The sequence below is a fragment of the Notamacropus eugenii genome, chromosome 5, assembly GCF_028372415.1.
Source record: "Notamacropus eugenii isolate mMacEug1 chromosome 5, mMacEug1.pri_v2, whole genome shotgun sequence".
Taxonomy (NCBI): Eukaryota; Metazoa; Chordata; class Mammalia; order Diprotodontia; family Macropodidae; genus Notamacropus; species Notamacropus eugenii.
This window is the reverse complement of record NC_092876.1, coordinates 113,333,702-113,351,578: the sequence shown is the minus strand read 5'-3', so window position 1 is coordinate 113,351,578 and position 17,877 is coordinate 113,333,702.

Here is a 17,877-nt window from a genome sequence, read left to right as displayed (position 1 = left end):
ATCTACCAATCACCTCCTGAAAGAGATCCAAAAAGAGAAACTCCTAGGAATATTGTAGCCAAATTCCAAAGTTCCCAGGTCAAGGAGAAAATATTGCAAGCAGCTAGGAAGAAACAATTCAAGTATTGTGGAAATACAATCAGGATAACACAAGACCTAGCAGCTTCTACATTAAGGGACCAAAGGGCTTGGAATATGACATTTCAGAAGTCAAAGGAATTAGGATTAAAACCAAGAATCACCTGCTCAGCAAAACTGAATATAATACTTCAGGGGAAATAATGGTCATTCAATGATTTACAGGGCTTTCAAACATTCTTGATGAAAAGACCAGAGCTGAAAAAAAAAATTCACTTTCAAACACAAGAATTAAGAGAAGCATGAAAAGGTAAACAGGAAACAGAAATCAGAAGGGACTTACTAAAGTTGAACTGTTTACATCCCTACATGGAAAGATAATATTTGTAACTCTTGAAACTTTTCTCAGCATCTGCATAGTTGGAGGGATTACACACACATACACACACACACACACACACACAGGTATATGTATATGTATATATATATATATATATATATATATATATATATATATATATATATATATATATATATATATATATATGGGGGGGAGAGAGAGAGAGAGAGAGAGAGAGAGAGAGAGAGAGAGAGAGAGCGCACAGGGTGACTTGAATAAGAAGGGACCATATCTAAAAAAATAAAATTAAAAGATGAGAGAGGAATATATTGGGAGGAGGAAGGGAGAAATGAAATGGGACAAATTATCTCTCATAAAAGAGTCAAGATAAAGCTTTTCCAGTGGAGGGGAAAAGGGGGGAAGTGAGAGGAAAAAAGTGAAGTTTACTCTCATCACATTTGGCTCAAGGAAAGAATGACAGGCATACTCATTTTGATATGAAAATCTATCTTACATTACAGGAAAGTAGGGGAGAAGGAGATAAGCAGGGTAGGGGGGATGATGGAAAGGAGGGCAAATGGCAGGAGGGAGCAATTAGAAATAAACACTTTTGGGGAGGGACAAGGTCAAAAATGAGAATAGAATAAATGGGGGGCAGGACAGGATGGAGGGAAATATAGTTAGTCTTACACAACATGACTATTATGGAAGTCATTTGCAAAACTACACATATATAGCCTATATTGAATTGCTTGCCTTCCAAGGGGAAGGGGTGGGGAGGGAGGAAGGAAGACAAGTTGGAACTCAAAGTTTTAGGAACAAATGTGAAGAATTGTTTTTGTGTACAACTGGGAAATAAGAATACAGGTAATGGGGTATAAAAATTTATCTTGCCCTAGAGGACAAGAGAGAGGTTGGGGGATAAGGGAAGGGAGGGGTGTTAGAAGGGAGGGCACATTGGTGGAAGGGACAATCAGAATGGAAGGCATTTTAGGGTGGGAGGGGAGAGATATGGATAAAATTTGGAACTCAAAATTTTGTGGAAATGAATGTTGAAAACTTAAATAAATAAGCAAACAAACAAAGGGTCAAAAGACTGAGTAAACAAAGAAACAAACAAATAAGTAAACACATGAATAAATAAGTAAAAAGAAAAAGATTCTTAGCACAGTGTCTGCCTGGCATATTGTAGGTGCTATAAAAATGTTCTGTTCAGTCCTCTCTCTGTCTCTAATGTTTTCTCTATTGCTTTCATTTAATTAAAAAAAAATTAAACTTCAAAAAAGGAATGTTGCTTCATTTTTATCTATGGGAATTCTTGTGCCCTATCTCTGTTTTTGTTTGAGACTTTATTTGTAAATACCTTGAACCTGACACTTTCTTCTAAATTTGTACCTTAAGCATCACTGTCACCATAATAACTCTTTATTATGGAATTCCTTTTTTGTTTCCTTATTTCTTGAACCTTACTTCCTGACTTAGTGTGTATTAGTGTATTACTTTTCTGGAAAGAATGTCTTGAGACCCTACTTGGTCCTATTTTACATATTCTTTAATGCTATTTCTGCTTTCTCTGGTTATTGTTATACTATCCCTGGATCTCAGGGACAGCTCAGATGAGGGACATGCAAACTTTCAGTGCACTCAGGTCATCTGACCCAGATAAAGTATGATCCCTTCCTTCCTTGTTTAAGCTCTGAAAGTTCTTAACCTGAGTTTGGGTCTAAGCAGTAGAATTATGGGCTCTTCCCTGGTTGAAGCTCCAGGAAACTGCAGCCAACACATTAACTGTCTTTCCCATCTTTGTTATTCACACACTGAATTAGCATGAAATCTATCCTTTCATATAAACCACTAACCATAATTTTGAACAGAATAGGATCAGGAACAGAAGCCTCTAGCATTCCACAATGCACCTCAAGCAAACCATCACACAGTCAGTAATCAATGCTCTTTGGCCCAAATTAGTTAAGCACATCTGATTTCTTCCATCTAACACTTGGATTCCTTCCAAATATTATTCTATTATTTGGTCCATATTATCATTCTTTTCTTTAATCCTACTATGAAAGAGTTGCTAAATGCTTCCTTACTGAAATACAAATATGCTGTAACCATTGTTCCTTTGATGGACTAGTATGAGTGTTTTTTTTTAAGAGTTTAGTTTGATGTGTTTTTTATTTCATAATGAAGCCTTGCCAACTCAGTAATCACCTCTTCCTTAAATAAGTGTTTACAAACTAACTTTTTAAAATATGTTCTTGAATTTTATCAGGAATTAATCAAAGTCAACATCCTGGATTTTGGAGTGTAAAATCCTTCTCATTTTTGAAATCTGAGTTATTTGTCTGCTTCTTGTTCTAAAATGCCTCTACTGATCTCTTCCAAAAGGAATTCCATAAAAATATTCCACAGATTCGGGGTATCAATCATAGAAATCAAGTGGCTTGCACTCACTGAAGTCATCTAGGTGCTCTCACCATTTTTTGAGTTTTCTTGGATTTCAATAAACCATTAAAGATATTTATTTCATCCTTCCCAGTCTGAAGTTAATTCTTTTTTATACAATGAGGCAAAGATTGTTCAGTTTTACCTTCTCTTTACCTTCATTCACATCTGCTCTCCATCTCAAGCCAAATCTTTTTCCTTTCTTTATCTTCTTATTTCTTCCAACATTGCTCTTCTTCTGTTCCTCATTCTTGGCAAAAATGCCCAACTTTTATGTTTATTCTCCATCACTTAACTTCAATTCCACCACTTTGATAAGTTCTTTTTAAGCCTGTGTTTCTTGTGCAGTGATGCTAATCTTCTTTGAAATGACCTCTTCATTTCCACCATCTAACACTAGATCAAAAAAAAAAAATCATTCATGGATTGAGCATGATAATGGCACTTCCCAGACAGGATCAAATGAGATAATATGTAAAGCACTTTGTAAACCTGACTGCATGATAGAAATGCTACCTGTTATTGTTTTGGAGAGCCTCCCTTCTTTTACGAATGAGAGGAGGAAAATAAAGGAGATGGATGGGTAGTGAGATAGGGAGACTGATGCATAACAGTCATAGCCTGTCTTCCTTCCTTGTTTGCAATCTGCACCATTACCTTAATATCTATTTCATCTATATGATCCATTAGCCTGTAGTATTCTCTCGCTCTGATAACACTTTGTTTCTCTTTTCTTTGTTACTTGCCCAAATGTTCTTTATCATGTTTCTCTGTTCAGTTTCATGTATGTCTACCCAGGGGAATGCCTCTTTGTTCTTTGATGAACAATTCTGCTTATAAGAAGTAGGTTTTAAATACACAACCCCTTTGGATTATTTAATTTAATTGGTCAAGTGAATTGAAAAAAATGAGTAGGGAAGAAAGGAAAGAAGGAGGGAAGGAAGGAGAAAAAGGAGAAAAATAGAGAATGAAAGAGGGAAAAGAGGAGAGAAAAGAAGTACAGAAGGAAGGGGGAAGGAAAAAAGGAGGAAGGGAAAGAAAAAATATGGAAGGAAGAGGAAAGGAAGGAAGGAGGGAGACAAGGAGGGAAGGAAGGAAAAGAAAAGTTAAAAAAGCATATCTTTTTGATTAGGAAGTTAAATGTACAAACCACTACAATGTTGATCTTCCTAAAAATACTTCTTTCATAATCAATTAAAATTATTTGTTGAGTACTTACTCTACCCAAAGTAGTGTGTCACTGCTAGTAGGAATACAAAAATTTGAGACATGGCAACAGTCATTAAGGAGCTAATAGTCTAATTGGGGAGGTAAAACTAAAGCACATGATACAATAACAAGCAATACAAGAGTCTGTGGTGCAGGGAACGTGTCTGCCAGCTGGACCAACATGTTCTCCTGAGAAGCCTTCTTCTGTTTTGTTATTCTTTCCCCCCCTCAAAATCATGTAATGGAGTCTGGTAGTTCGCTGTGTAAAGTTCAAAGTCATCTGCTCTTCAGTCTTCCAAATGTTTTCTCCCAGTACATCTATTTCTTCTATGCTCCAATGCAACTCATGCTTTCCTATGTTTGTTGCTTACATTATTGTATATACTTGGAACATCTTCTCTCCCCCTTCAGTTCTTGAATTTCTACCTATTCTTTAAAGCCAAGATCAAATGCTGCCTTTTCCTTGAACTCATCTCTGATCCCTTAATGTTGAAGTTAGGGAACTATAATGAGGCTTGGGGTGCTCGGGAACCCAAGATACCAACTTGTCAGGTCCTGTGAAACGAATTTGACTCAAGCTGTCTTTCAGCCAAAGAAAAACAAAGTTTATTAAAGGTTAGCCATATTGGGTTGACTCTTAACGAGCCTAATCATTTGTGATGCTTGTATTGACAAGTGGGCCAGATAGAATCTCCACTAGACAGAGTCAGAACTGGATTGAATCTCAGTGTCTTCATGTGGGTGAGATGGAACTTATATATGGAAAGACAGGAGGGAAAGGTGTAGAGGTGGTCTAGTAGTCTGGCAGGAAGGTCTAAGGAGGATCTTGATGGGCCTGGGTGGTGATGTAATCCAGCATGAGAAACAGCTAGAGGCAATTGGGAGGTATCAGAAAATGGAGGGCTTAGGTGGGAAGTAATCAAGGAGGTGTCAGGTTAGGTTAAGGGTAATAGATGTGGGTATGAAAAGACAGATTAAGTGGGAAGATTCAAGGGGAATTCAAAGAGGTTCCCAGAGTCTGAACCCCATCACTAGATAGAAATGAACTCCATCAGATCTTACATATAACTGTGTTCTGCAAGCTTTCTAATGAAGTTACAATGTGATATTGTGCATTATAGTCACCATTTTCCCCTACTGAACCCATGAGGGTACAGACAATTTCGTAGCTAACATTCATGTCTCCTCCAGGGTCCAGTTTTTGTTGTTGTTCAGTTCTTTTTCAGTTGAGTCTGGCTCTTCATGACCCCATTTGGAGTTTTCTTGGCAAAGATACTGGAATGGTTTGCCATTTCCTTCTCTAGCTCATTTAACAGACATTGAAACTGAAGCAAATAAGGCTAAGTGATTTGTCTCGGGTCACGCAGCTAGAAAGTTTCTGAGGCTGGATTTGAACTCAGGAAGATGAGTCTTCCTGACTCCAGGCCTGACACTATCCACTATACCAGTACAGTGATTTAGATAGAAGTCATAACAATCATTTGTTGAACAAACGAGTGAAAGAATGACTGATATACTTGTAACCTGATACATGCCAAATATTCCAGCAAGCAAAAAATGTGTTCCTGCTACTTTCCATGCCTCTGTCTGAATATACTCTGGTTATCTGAGGTGGAATACAAGTCCTCTTGTATTTATTGCCAGAACTGCAAAACTTTGTACTTGATTTTATATTCTCTTGTTTTCTAATTATTTTATATCCTAAAAGTTGTAAGCAACTGTAGTCAAGCCCTGTGTCCTAGACATTTTGGTTTTTCTGAATGCATTTCTAGCACAGGTGTAGAGTAAACGTTAGGAAATTGAAACAAATGGCCAAGATGCTGGAGAAAATGAGCTCAAAGACAAGTGGCTGGCCATGTGTCTGGGTTGTGATCTGAGGAGGAGGTTTGCCAGAAAGCTGCCTCTTTTTGAGTGTCTTCCTCTAAAAGGCTACTGGATTATTTTTATCTTGTATACTTTTTTTAAAATAAAATATAACTCAGCCATCCAAGGCAGAGCATCTTAATTATATCTTTCTAAGATCTATTTTGAAAATGACAAAATCATATGATTCACGCAGTTGAATGCATAAGAGACTGAGAATAAGACCTGGATTCTTAGCTCTACCTCTAACTACCTGTGTGACTTTAGGTGAATCTCCTCATAGCTCTTTTAGTTGATTTTCTGTGATAACTACTGTAACAGGTGGAAATCTCTACCCTGAAATTTCACAGAGGCAAGTCTGATCAGTAGGATCACTTTAAATAATGTGTATCCAAAATCAAATTTGAACTTGCATTCCAATCTAGACTGTGCTACAAAATAACCATGATTTTGGAAGATTATTTAAGCTTTCTGGTCTTGAATTACTAAAAATGTAAAATAAGGATAATACTATTTCCCTAATCTATGTCTCAGGGTATATTGAGCATCAGATGAGAATTTATGTGAAAATGTTTTAGAAAAAAAAAAAGTTGGTGAAACTAATGAAGAGGGAATGACATGGAATCACTCTCATTGCTTTAGAGTCAGATTTTTTTTAAGAGCTATTATGCGAATGTAAAGGATAATCATGAAACAAATTAAGTCCATCTTTTTTTTTTTACTTCCTTCTTTAGCTTTTACAGAAATAACTCTAATAAACATGATGATTCAATTGAAGTCAGAAAAAGAAAAAAAAAACAACAAATATTAATTGTCTAAGATGTGAAAGGCAGAGTTCTAGGGGTTATACTTGTTTTTATAATCCCTTCATTTAAGGAGCTTATATCCTAAAGAGTCTGGGGAGAATGGGTGGGTAGCAGTCACAACATGTGTACAAATACAAGGTAATTTTGAGAAGTGAGGGAGGGGGAAGGGTTGGGGAGAGACAGAGAAAAGGAGACTTCAAGTTGCCTACAATCAAATGGGGAAGACAACTCACAAAAGGAAGCTAAAAAAAGAAAGGGAGAGGTGGGAGCATCATGATAGAGTGGAATCCAAAGCCTGCAGCTGATGCAAAATGAGGGGTTTGCTGGATTTCTGAGCACTCTTTATATGGAGGCTTAGGGAGAAGTGTTTTGCCTCATCCTCTAGTACTACTATCAGATGGGCAGAGGCTCCTGAGGGTTCTGATGAAGTGAGTATCAAAGCAGAAGTAATTCATAATGAAGAATTTCCTGCTGATGAGCTTTTCCTGAGGGTGGGACTAGAGAGCAGCAGCAAATGCAACATATATGAGCAAATAAAGGCCATCTCTATATTTACATTCTAATGTGGGCAGACAATACAAAAAGGTAAGCTGGAATGTGAAAGAGAGGAATGAAGGTGCCCAGGAAAGAGTGAGGCAGTTGTTGAGGAGGAGGAAGGTGAGAAGTCCACAAAAGGAGTTGATGTGTGAATGAGATAGATCATGACCAGGGCCATGAAAACAGTGATCTGGGAAAGGGAGTCATGAATCAGGCCAGTGCTGAATGGCAAAAGTAACTTTCAAAAGGAATATTGTAAGGCAGTATAAAAACTTTTAAAAAATACATTGTGAGCTAGGGTGGAGGGAAAGAATAGTAAGGGCTTTACAAAACAGGAGAGAAGACCTTTTAAGGAGAATAATGTTTTAGTTGGGCTAAGACATGCTTATTGCTCAGATTATAATATGCAGTTAGGTAGACAACCTATAGAACTTATCCATCAGTAAAATATCTGGGACAGACACAGAAAATGTGTAGTGAGCTGAGCTGAAGTGGATCAGGAAGAAAATAAGCATGATTGCCTTTGGGAATTTGTGGATTTTTCTTCATTAATTCTAAACTTTTTGAAACAGAACCATTTTTTTAACTGCTAGTATACAGTAGTGGTATTTGACTCTGAGTCATGGAATACTCCAGTCTCTGATGAACTGAACTTAAGGATAATCCAAAGGCCAATGGAAACGTACGTGATTTGTGTGATGGGCTGAAATACATTACAAAGAGAGAATCACTTTGGGAAGAAGATGCAGACTTCATCAAAGAAGTATTCTATCAGAAAAGTAGATGAATCAATCACATGTCAAGAGGGAGAGACAAGGGAGGTTGAGGGAGACATTGAAAATATCAGGTGACTTCTGCTAAGGGGTGAGCTTTCATGAGGTCATGGATGACCTTGCCCCAGGATGGGAAAGTATGGATGGGGTGTGACCCATCCTGGAAGGGAATGCTAATAGGGTCATAGCTCCCTTGGAGTACTTGCTTATAAAAAGAGAGGAAAGGGTGTTCTTAGGTTCTTACTCTTACCATGAGTAAAGGCACAAAGATGGAGAAGTCAAGGTATATTCCTATAACAGGGTTGTCCAGCTTGATTAAAATGTAGCGTGTGAGGGAGGAATATTAGAGTAAATATGAAGGGCAAGACGACATCCGATTGAGGAGAGTCTTAAATGTCAGATAATGGAGGATGAAATTTAATCCTTGGACAATAGATACTGAAGATATTTGTCAGTTGAGTAGAACAACAAGATCTATTCTTAGGAAAGACCTGGCAAGGTATGAAGGATGAGTTGGAGGCAGAAGTGAAGGGAAGGTAGAATATTACAGAGGATATTACAATGCAAATGACCTGAAATAGGGTAGTGAGAAGATTAAAATTGATCCTGTATCTCTTATTTACAGATCCTATTTGTAAGTAATTGATTTTGTCCCATAACTGAACCTCCTCTTCCTAATTTCATGCTACCTCTTCCCCCTTTTTGAACTCTATGGTACATTTATTTTTAAAATGGGAATAATAAGAGTACCTACCTCCCAAAGTTATTTTGAAGATCAGTTGAGATTTTTGTGAAGCACTTAGCACATAGCCTGGCACATAGTGGACACCAATAGCATTCATTTTCTTTCCTTCCTTCCTTCCTTGCTTCCTTCTGTGAGAAAAGAGCCCCCAACTGTGAGAAATATGCCCACCTTAAACAAAGATCAATACTTATTGTACAATCAGGAAAATTTTTTATTTATTTTGACATTCATTCCCCATGAATAAATAGTTAGTTCCTAGGGGAGTGCTACAGTTTTTCAGACCAATGCAAGCCCCTTTATACCGTTCCAAATTGGAATCTCCTACTGCTAAATGAGACTTCCTGAACACTTCACTTCATATTCTCCTCTCTGATAAGCTTCCCCTCAAACAGCTCCTCAAGTCTGTGCACAAGTTTCTGACCTTTTACCTGATCATGCTAGGTCGCAGCTCTGATTAGCTAACACCACTCAAAGCTAGGAGGAGCTTCAACCCTGTGGAAACAGAACTCCTTCCTTTGTTTCCCACATTTCCTTCCTTCCTTCCTTCCTTCCTTCCTTCCTTCCTTCCTTCCTTCCTTCCTTCCTTCCTTCCTTCCTTCCTTCCTTCCTTCCTTCCTTCCTTCCTTCCTTCCTTCCTCTGGACTACAATCAATTTCCCCAAACTTGACACCCTTCATCCTACCTCCATGCCTTTATAAAAGCCTTCCCCAAGGCTGAAATGCTGACTCCTCATTTTTGTTTTTCACAATTATTGTCTTCCTTCAAGGTTCAGTTCATATGGCATCTTCTCTTTGAAGCCCCCATCCCTTAATTCCCTCAACAGTTAGTGTTCTCAGTTCTTCTTGTTTCTTGCACTATTTTAATGAGTGCACATGGCATAAGCTCCTGGGGGAAAAGACAATGAAACATAATGGTTTAAGGAAAATGGTGGAAAGGTCAGGAACTGCTTTGTTTGGGTTTATGTAGCATTGTTGTATGTCATTATATCTTACATAGAGTCGGTAGGTATTTTAATTCCTCTCCAAACTGCATTCCTGATTCATTACCACAGAACTTTGTCTACCATGCCATAGTTACCTCTTCATCCTGGAAGCTCACTCCTCCCATGGACTACTTCTCATTATTGAAATATTTTCCACTCCTAGGACTTCACCTTCTGACTGGCTGGTTCTTCCCAGAACTCCAATTGAAGGAGGAGGCTCAGGCCAAAAATGTCTTCATCCATCCCTCTTTAGGCTATACTGCTGACTTATTGCAAAAGGACTTTCTCTACCATAACCTAGGAGTTGAGTATCACCCCCCCTACACACACACACATACTCCTTTCTGCTCCCTTTTATATTTTGTCTTCCCCACTTAAAATATAATCTCTTTGAGGTCAGAGACTGTCTTTCTGTTTTTATTTAAATTTCCAGCCACAGTGCCTGGCACAAAATGAATACTTAATAAATATTCTTTGAATATCCAACTTAAAACAGGCATCAATCATTGGGCTTCGCAGTAGCAGATGCCTGGAAAATGTGATTGCTCCAAAAGAGTGAAGAAACAGCTGGAGGAGTTGCCTCTGAAATTATAGGAGATCAAAAAACTTCTGCAGCATTTGATGCTTCAAGCAAGAAAATGGAAAAGGCAGAAAAAAATGAAGCAGAAATCTATGAAGCCGCATGGTCCTGAAGCAGAACATTAAAGTAAGTTTACGTTCTAGTCCCTCACATATTTTTTTAAAGTTTGCTTGATGCAATTTATTTTTACATTAGACATTTTTAGATATAACACTACCTTTCCTCACTTCTTCCAGGGTCTTCCCTTGTAACAAAGAACAACAACAATAAGAAAAACAATTAGGTAAAACCAAGAGACCCATCCATCATGTCTGTCAGTAAAAGAGGGAAGCGAATTTCCTTTTTCTTCACAGTTGATAAAGATTATCCAGCTTGCAGTTCTGTTTTATTGTTCTCATTTATGTTGGTTTTATTTTCCCTGATTCATTATTTATTTTTACCGTTCTTTTCTTTTTAAATTTTGAATTCAAAATTCTTTCTTTCCCTCCCAACACCTCCTTCAACTCCTAAGAAGGAAAGGAATATGATAGTAAATATGCATATGAAATCATGCAAAACATATTTCCGTGTGGGCCATATTTTCTTAAAAAAGAAAGAAAAATAAAGTAAGAGAAAACTCTACTTCCATCTACACTCAGAGTTCATTCATTCTCTCTCTGGAGGTGAATAGCTTTTTTTCATGATGATTACTTTGGAACTGTCTTGGATCACTGTATTGATTAGAGAAGTCAAGTTTTTCACACTTGATCCGTTTTGCACCTTTGTTGTTATTGTGCATAATAATCTCCTGGTTCTTCTCATTTCACTTTGCATCAGTTCATATGAATTAAGCCATGCTTTTTTTGAAGCTACTCTCCCCTTATTATTTCTTATGGTAAATAGTACTCCATCACAACCATATGCTAGAACTTATTCAGCCACTTCCCAATTGATGCACATTTTATTTGTATTGTTGTAGTCACTTCTGTATTATTTTTCCAGTTTCTATATTCCTAAAAATTCCTTATATTCTAGTTCTTATAGTATAGACATATTCCATTTATATACATCTCACAATGTGTTTATCCATTCTTCAATAGCACACTTTGATTTCAGTTCTTTAATGTTACAAAAAGTGGTGCTTAAATGCCCAGAACCTTTCTGACTTTGACTTTCTACATTATATATATATATATATATATATATCATACATATGCAGTGCTGAGATTTTGGGCAGGTAGGTGGCAAAGTAGACAAGAGTGCCAGATCTAGAGTCAGGAAGACATCTTCATGAGTTTAAATCTGGTCTCAGACACTAACTGTGTGACCCAGGGTAGGTCACTTAACCCTGTTTGCCTCAGCTTCCTCATCTGTAAAATGAGCTGGAGAAGGAAATGTCAAGTCACTCTGGTATCTTTGTCAAGAAAACCCCAAAAGGGGTCATGAAGAGTCAGACATGAATGAAAAATGACTCAACAACAACAAGCTTGGATCTCTCAATCAAATGATATGGAGAGTTTAATTGCTAAGTAGCAAACTTTAAGGAGGGTCACTATCCCCAGAAACCATATGTCCTATGTCCTAAGATTCTCCTTAATCAGTAGAATCCCTAGGGTACTATTGGTACTCCTTGAGCAGTAGAGGGAAGGAAGGATAATTTACTTCCCCATCCAAACATAACCAACCTTTTTCAGAGAGCAGTTTATAATAACTAACTGTCTTGTTTCATGTGAACAGTCCTAACTTTTGAATTTTTTCATCTGAAAATGGCTAGAAGATCTTTGAAATTCACTACTATGTCATCTTGATCCTCCCCCACCCAATTGCTCTTTTCTAAATCTATACTTGGCATATTAAGTTCTGGTTTTGTTTTTGCACATTTTCCTCCCCCACCTCAGTTCACTTAGTAGACTGCATAATCATAATGATGGTTTTTGCTAGCAAAAAAGTATCATGGACCTGCTAAAATTACCTCCCCCAGTCCAAGAAAGTTCCTGCCATTTTAAATAAATTTTGAATAAAAGACATAAAGAGTTGCTTCAATGGAGAGGGTAGGATCTGCAACCATGGAAACAGGCATCAGGGAAAGAGCAGCCGCTGAAATAGTAGTAGGGGGCTGCATCATCTCACTCTCCTCCCACTCAACCCAGGTTTTCATGTTTGGGCCATAATCTAGCAGCATGAACTAGTTCTTGTATGTACTTGCTGCCTACCCTGTGCAGAGTCAATGGCACAAATAACAAAAAACAATAAATCAGCATTAACCTTGCAGGACATTTGAGATGTCAGACACGTAATGCCACCAACTCTCCATTATGTATGGCAATCTAAAACCAGATGAATATGGTCAATTGAAATTGAATTGGCAGATAATCCTAAAGCATTCAAGGGTTCCTTAGATTGTTTCAACCTTCTTCCTAAGCTTAACTTTTGTGAGAGTTGCTAATAGGATATTTGTGTTCCCTCTGCCTTTGGTATCTCTTTGGCTAAGATTTGATGAGACATTTCATAAGCAAGGAGATGATCCAAGAGCAGCTAGGTCATTGGAGAAGTGGCAGCAATAGCGTTGGATGATTGAGTCACTATCAGATTTTCAGAAACTGATTATTCACTTCATTGTGATTAGGAAGCTTTAATTGATTATCTTTTAAGACAATTTTTAATCCTCTTCTATCTAGACAGAAATAATACCCTTTACATATGTTTCATACCTGCATGATTTCTCTCAAATATGTCCCCTTTCCTCCACTCATACAACTATAACCCTAGTTCAGATCCTTATTGATTCTTTCCTAGACCACTACAATAGATGTCTAACTGGTTCCTAATTTCTCTGCCTCCTGTCTCTCTCCAATCCATCTTTCATTCAACCACCAAGGTGATTTTTCTAAAGTGTAATTCTGACTGTGTCTCCTCCTGGCTCAATAAATTTCAGTGGCTTTCTCTGATCTTCGTGCATGTACATACATACTTACATATATATATAATATATATGTAATACATATGTAACATCTATCTATCTATCATCTATCTATCTGTCTATCTATCTATCTATCTATCTATCTGTCTATCTATTTCTCTGGTTGGTATTTAAAGCCAATCATTACATAGTATTTTTCTACCTTTCCTGTCTTCTTAGATTTTACTATACTTCATGAACTCCAGGAACCAGCTACAGCGTGCTAGTCTTGCCTTTCCTCACACAGAACATTCTTTCACTTGACTCAGAGTCTGTGAACCTTTTGTTCACCATGTGTGAAAGGCTCTCTTTCTCCCCACTTCTGCTTCTTAACTTCCCTGGCTTCCTTTAAGACTCAACTCCAATCTTACCTCATATAGGAGGGCTTTCTGAGTCTCCTACCCCTCTCCCTTCCTCATTACTTATATGTCCCCCTAGAAGCTACCCTCCATCTACTTTGTATATATCTTGTATGTTCATAGTTATTTGTATATTATCTTCCACTAAAATGTGGGCTTCTTGAAGGCAGGGACTATGTTTTTGTATTTTCTGTATTTTCAGCATTTGGCATAGTGCCTGGCATAGTAAATGCTTAATAAATTTTCATTTACCCACTGATAAACTAATTGTTACAGACAACTGTGGCATATTAATTTCATCCTTTTTGGAAACAGATAATCATGCCGTTGCTAAATACTGAGATCTCCTTCTTAATAATACCAATTGCATTCATCACCTGTTCTTCAGTAAAAAAGAACAATTCACAAGGTTTTAGGACTAGTATCTTCCTCTTCTATCTCCACTATTACTAACTCCTTTTTATTCTACCCATTTACTTCAAAACACTCTCCTCTTCTATTATATTATGCTACAACATGTCACCAAAATAGAACATAATAGAATTTTGGGACTAGAAGGGATTTTAGAAATCATGGAAACCAACATTCTCAATTTAGAAAGAAGGCAATTGAGTGACAGTATTGTGAGAGAAAGAGAGAGAAAAGAAAGAGAGAGTCAACAACAGACTGAAAGAGACAGAGAGAGAGACAGAGGAGAGACAAGATGACAGAAGAAGACAGAGAGACATACATAGGGACAGAGACAAAGACAGAAAAATTGGAACAGAGAAAGAAGAGAAGGAAAGAGGGGAGAGAAAGAGAGGGGGAGAGGGAGATGGAAAGGGAGAGGGAGAAAGAGGAAGGGAGAGAGGGAGGGAGAGAGAGACATGCCAAGTAATGTGCTAAAGTGCTGTATATCCCAATATAAGCATGCTAGTTAATCCCTGTCTTCAAGGAGCTTACATTCAAATGGGAGAAGACAATACTTAAAGGGGAGCTGGAAAAAAGGAAGTTGGAGAGGGGCACATTATTCTGAGCACCACTGACATCTCAGTAAAAGATGAGATAGAACATCATGTTCAAGGAACTGTAGGCTGCTATAGCTGTATTATAGAGAATGTGGAGGGTAGTAAAGAACAAGATTGGAAATATAAGAAAGGGCCAGATTATAAAGGAGTTTAAATGCCCGAGGACCATATTTGACCCACGACTTAAAAGGGAACCACTGAAGCACACTGAGTGACAGGGTGATGATGTTAGTAAAGGGACTTTAGAAAAATCACCTTGTGGCCAGGAGTCAAGATGGTGGAGTAGAAAGATGGACTTGTAGAAGCTACCCCCATAGCCCATAAAATACCTGTAAAAATGACTCTAAACAAATTCTAGAGCAGCAGGAGCCACAAAATGATGGAGTGAAAGAGATTTCCAGCCCAAGACAGCTTGGAAGGATGATAGCAAAGGTCTCTCTAGGTGCAGAGTGGAGCACTCATGGGGACAGGACCAGAACAGTCTTCAGGGCTCCACTGGCATCAGCAGTTCTCAGATTGCTCAACCCACAAACACCAAAGGCATCTTCAAAGGTCAGGGAGAAAGCTCTTTCACCTGAGTGAGAAGGGAAAATGGTCTGGACCCACCAACATCAGCCACTGCAGTGGCTATAAGACTATAGAACGTTACTTTCTTGGTGAACAGGTATTTTCTTCCATCCTTTTAGATGAGGAAGAACAATGCATATCATCAGAGGAAGACATAAAAGTTAAGGCTTCTGCATCCAAAACCTCCAAAATAAATATGCAGTGGTCTCAGGCCATGAAAGAGCTCAAAAAAGATTTTGAACATCAAGTAAGGCAGGTGAAGGAAAAATTGGGAAGAGAAATGAGAGCAATGGAAGAAACCCATGAGAAGTGAGTCAACAGCTTGCTAAAGGAGACCCAAAAAATGCTGAAGAAAATAACACCTTGAAAAATAGGCTAACTCAATTTGCAAAAGAGGACCAAAAAGCCAATGAGAAGAATGTTTTAAAAAGCAGAATTAGTCAAATGGAAAAGAAGGTTCAAAAACTCACTGAAGAAAATAATTCTTTAAAAATTAGAATGGAGCAGATGCAAGCTAATGACTTTATGAGGAACCAAGAAATAACAAAACAAAACAAAAAGAATGAAAAAAATAGAAGATAATGTGAAATATCTCATTGGAAAAACAACTGATGTGGAAAATCGGTCCAGGAGAGACAATTTAAATATTTTTAACATTTGTGAAGTACTTTAGATGCTATCTCACTTGATTTTTACAACAAACCTCTGAGGTAGTTGCAGTTATTATCCTCAATTTATAGATGTTGAGTTGTTTTCAGTCTTGTCCAACTCTTTGTAACCTCATTTGAGGTTTCCCTGGCAAAGATGGTTTGCCATTTCCTTCTCCAACATTTTATAGATGAGGAATTTGAGGCAGACAGGCTTAAGTGACTTGTCCAGGGTCACATAACTAATAAGTTTCTGAGGCAGGATTCAAAGTCAGGTCTTCTGCCAAAACATCTATTCACTGGGTCACCACCTAATATAATTTATGTTGTGCTTGTGAAATACCCTTATTAAGGACAACATGGCTAGTAATTTTGCCAAATGAATTCCCAGGAATAGACTCTAGAGTCTAGACAATCAAGTAAAGTGTATTGGGGGTTGGGTAAAGGAATCCTCCAGCCAACCTAAATATTTGAATGTATCAATCACAGAGGCAGCATAGCTACGGACTAGATTTCAAAACTGTTTAGTTTAGCTACCTAATAACAGAAGTCACTTAAACTTAAATTTATCTGAATATTTCAAGGTAAACTTTTCTTTTTTCTGGGCAAGTTGTGAATTGTCTTTGTAAATGCTTCCCTTCCCTTTGCATCTGTATTTATAGGCTACATGAATACATTTTGACAGTTGAAGCAAGATTTAAAAGAACAGGAAAATAAAAGATATGTGGGAGTTGGTGTTTTATTTACCAAATTCTAAAGAAATGCTGCTATACCAAACCTGAAGTGTATCTTTAATCCAAAGATTAAACACTCCCACCTACATTTAATACCATTCATAGAGCACTGTTTGTGGTTCTGATGAGAATTACCACCTTGATACTATTTACTAAGCTTCACAGCCCACTGAGGCATTCTCCTAATCATGTATCTTTTACTTCCTCTGAAAACATGTGAAACAACATCTTTTTTTAAAGTAGAAAGAACAGAGTTTGCTTCTGTAAGGAGGTTTTGTTTGAAAAGATTTGGGGGAAAACTTAAAAGAAAAAAAGTTTTATTTTTGTTCTTTGGTTAAATTGTGTCTTTCACCCTCCTACTTTTATAAAAGACACCAGTATAGGAAATCAATAAGACACAATAGTCGTAGGGGCAATTAGGCGAATGTGGGCCATTGTAAAAGTAAATTGTAAAATTATTGATAAAATGCATCTCCATACTCCCCCCCATCACACAGAAGAATACTGTTTTATCTAAATATTTTTCCTGCTGATTTAAATTCCCATGATGCCCCGATTCTTCTCCTAATAGAGGTGACTATTTACGTGTTCACATAAGAACTATTGATAGGATTTGTTAGTAATAGTACAATAACTTCACAGTTGCAATGCACTTTACAGATATTTCTTCACTTGACCCTCATAACACCTCCATTAGGGAGGTAACACAAATATTGTAGCATGTATAGTTACAAGAAAAAGTGTAAAGAATACTGAACTCAGAGTCAGCAGAGATCTAGTTTTAAAACCCTCCTTTAACACTCTTTGTGTGATGCTGGGTAAGTCTCACTTTCTTCATCTACAAAAATGACGATAATAATTCTTGAAATACCTATGTCATTCACCTGTCATAAATAAAATGCTTTGCATATCTTAGCTTGCTATAGAAGCATGTTATTATTCTCATTTTACTCATGAAGAAACTGAGACTCAGAGAGGTTAAATGTTCCCAATCCTATGACTACCTCTGAGTGCCAGAGTTGAGACACTAGACACAGGTCTCCTGGCTCCTAGTCTTATTCCACTATATTGGAATAGATGTGTCACCTATAAGTTCTATCTAAATGGAATTTTTGTAAATCAAAGTGTATGTCATATGCATTCCAGTGTATCTTCTTATTTAAAGGAAGTACCATGATATAATAAAGGGAGCTTTAGAGTGGAAGTTTGGAGACTAGCTTTGCCACAGATTTGCCCGCCAATTTGGCTACGTTCCTTTACCACT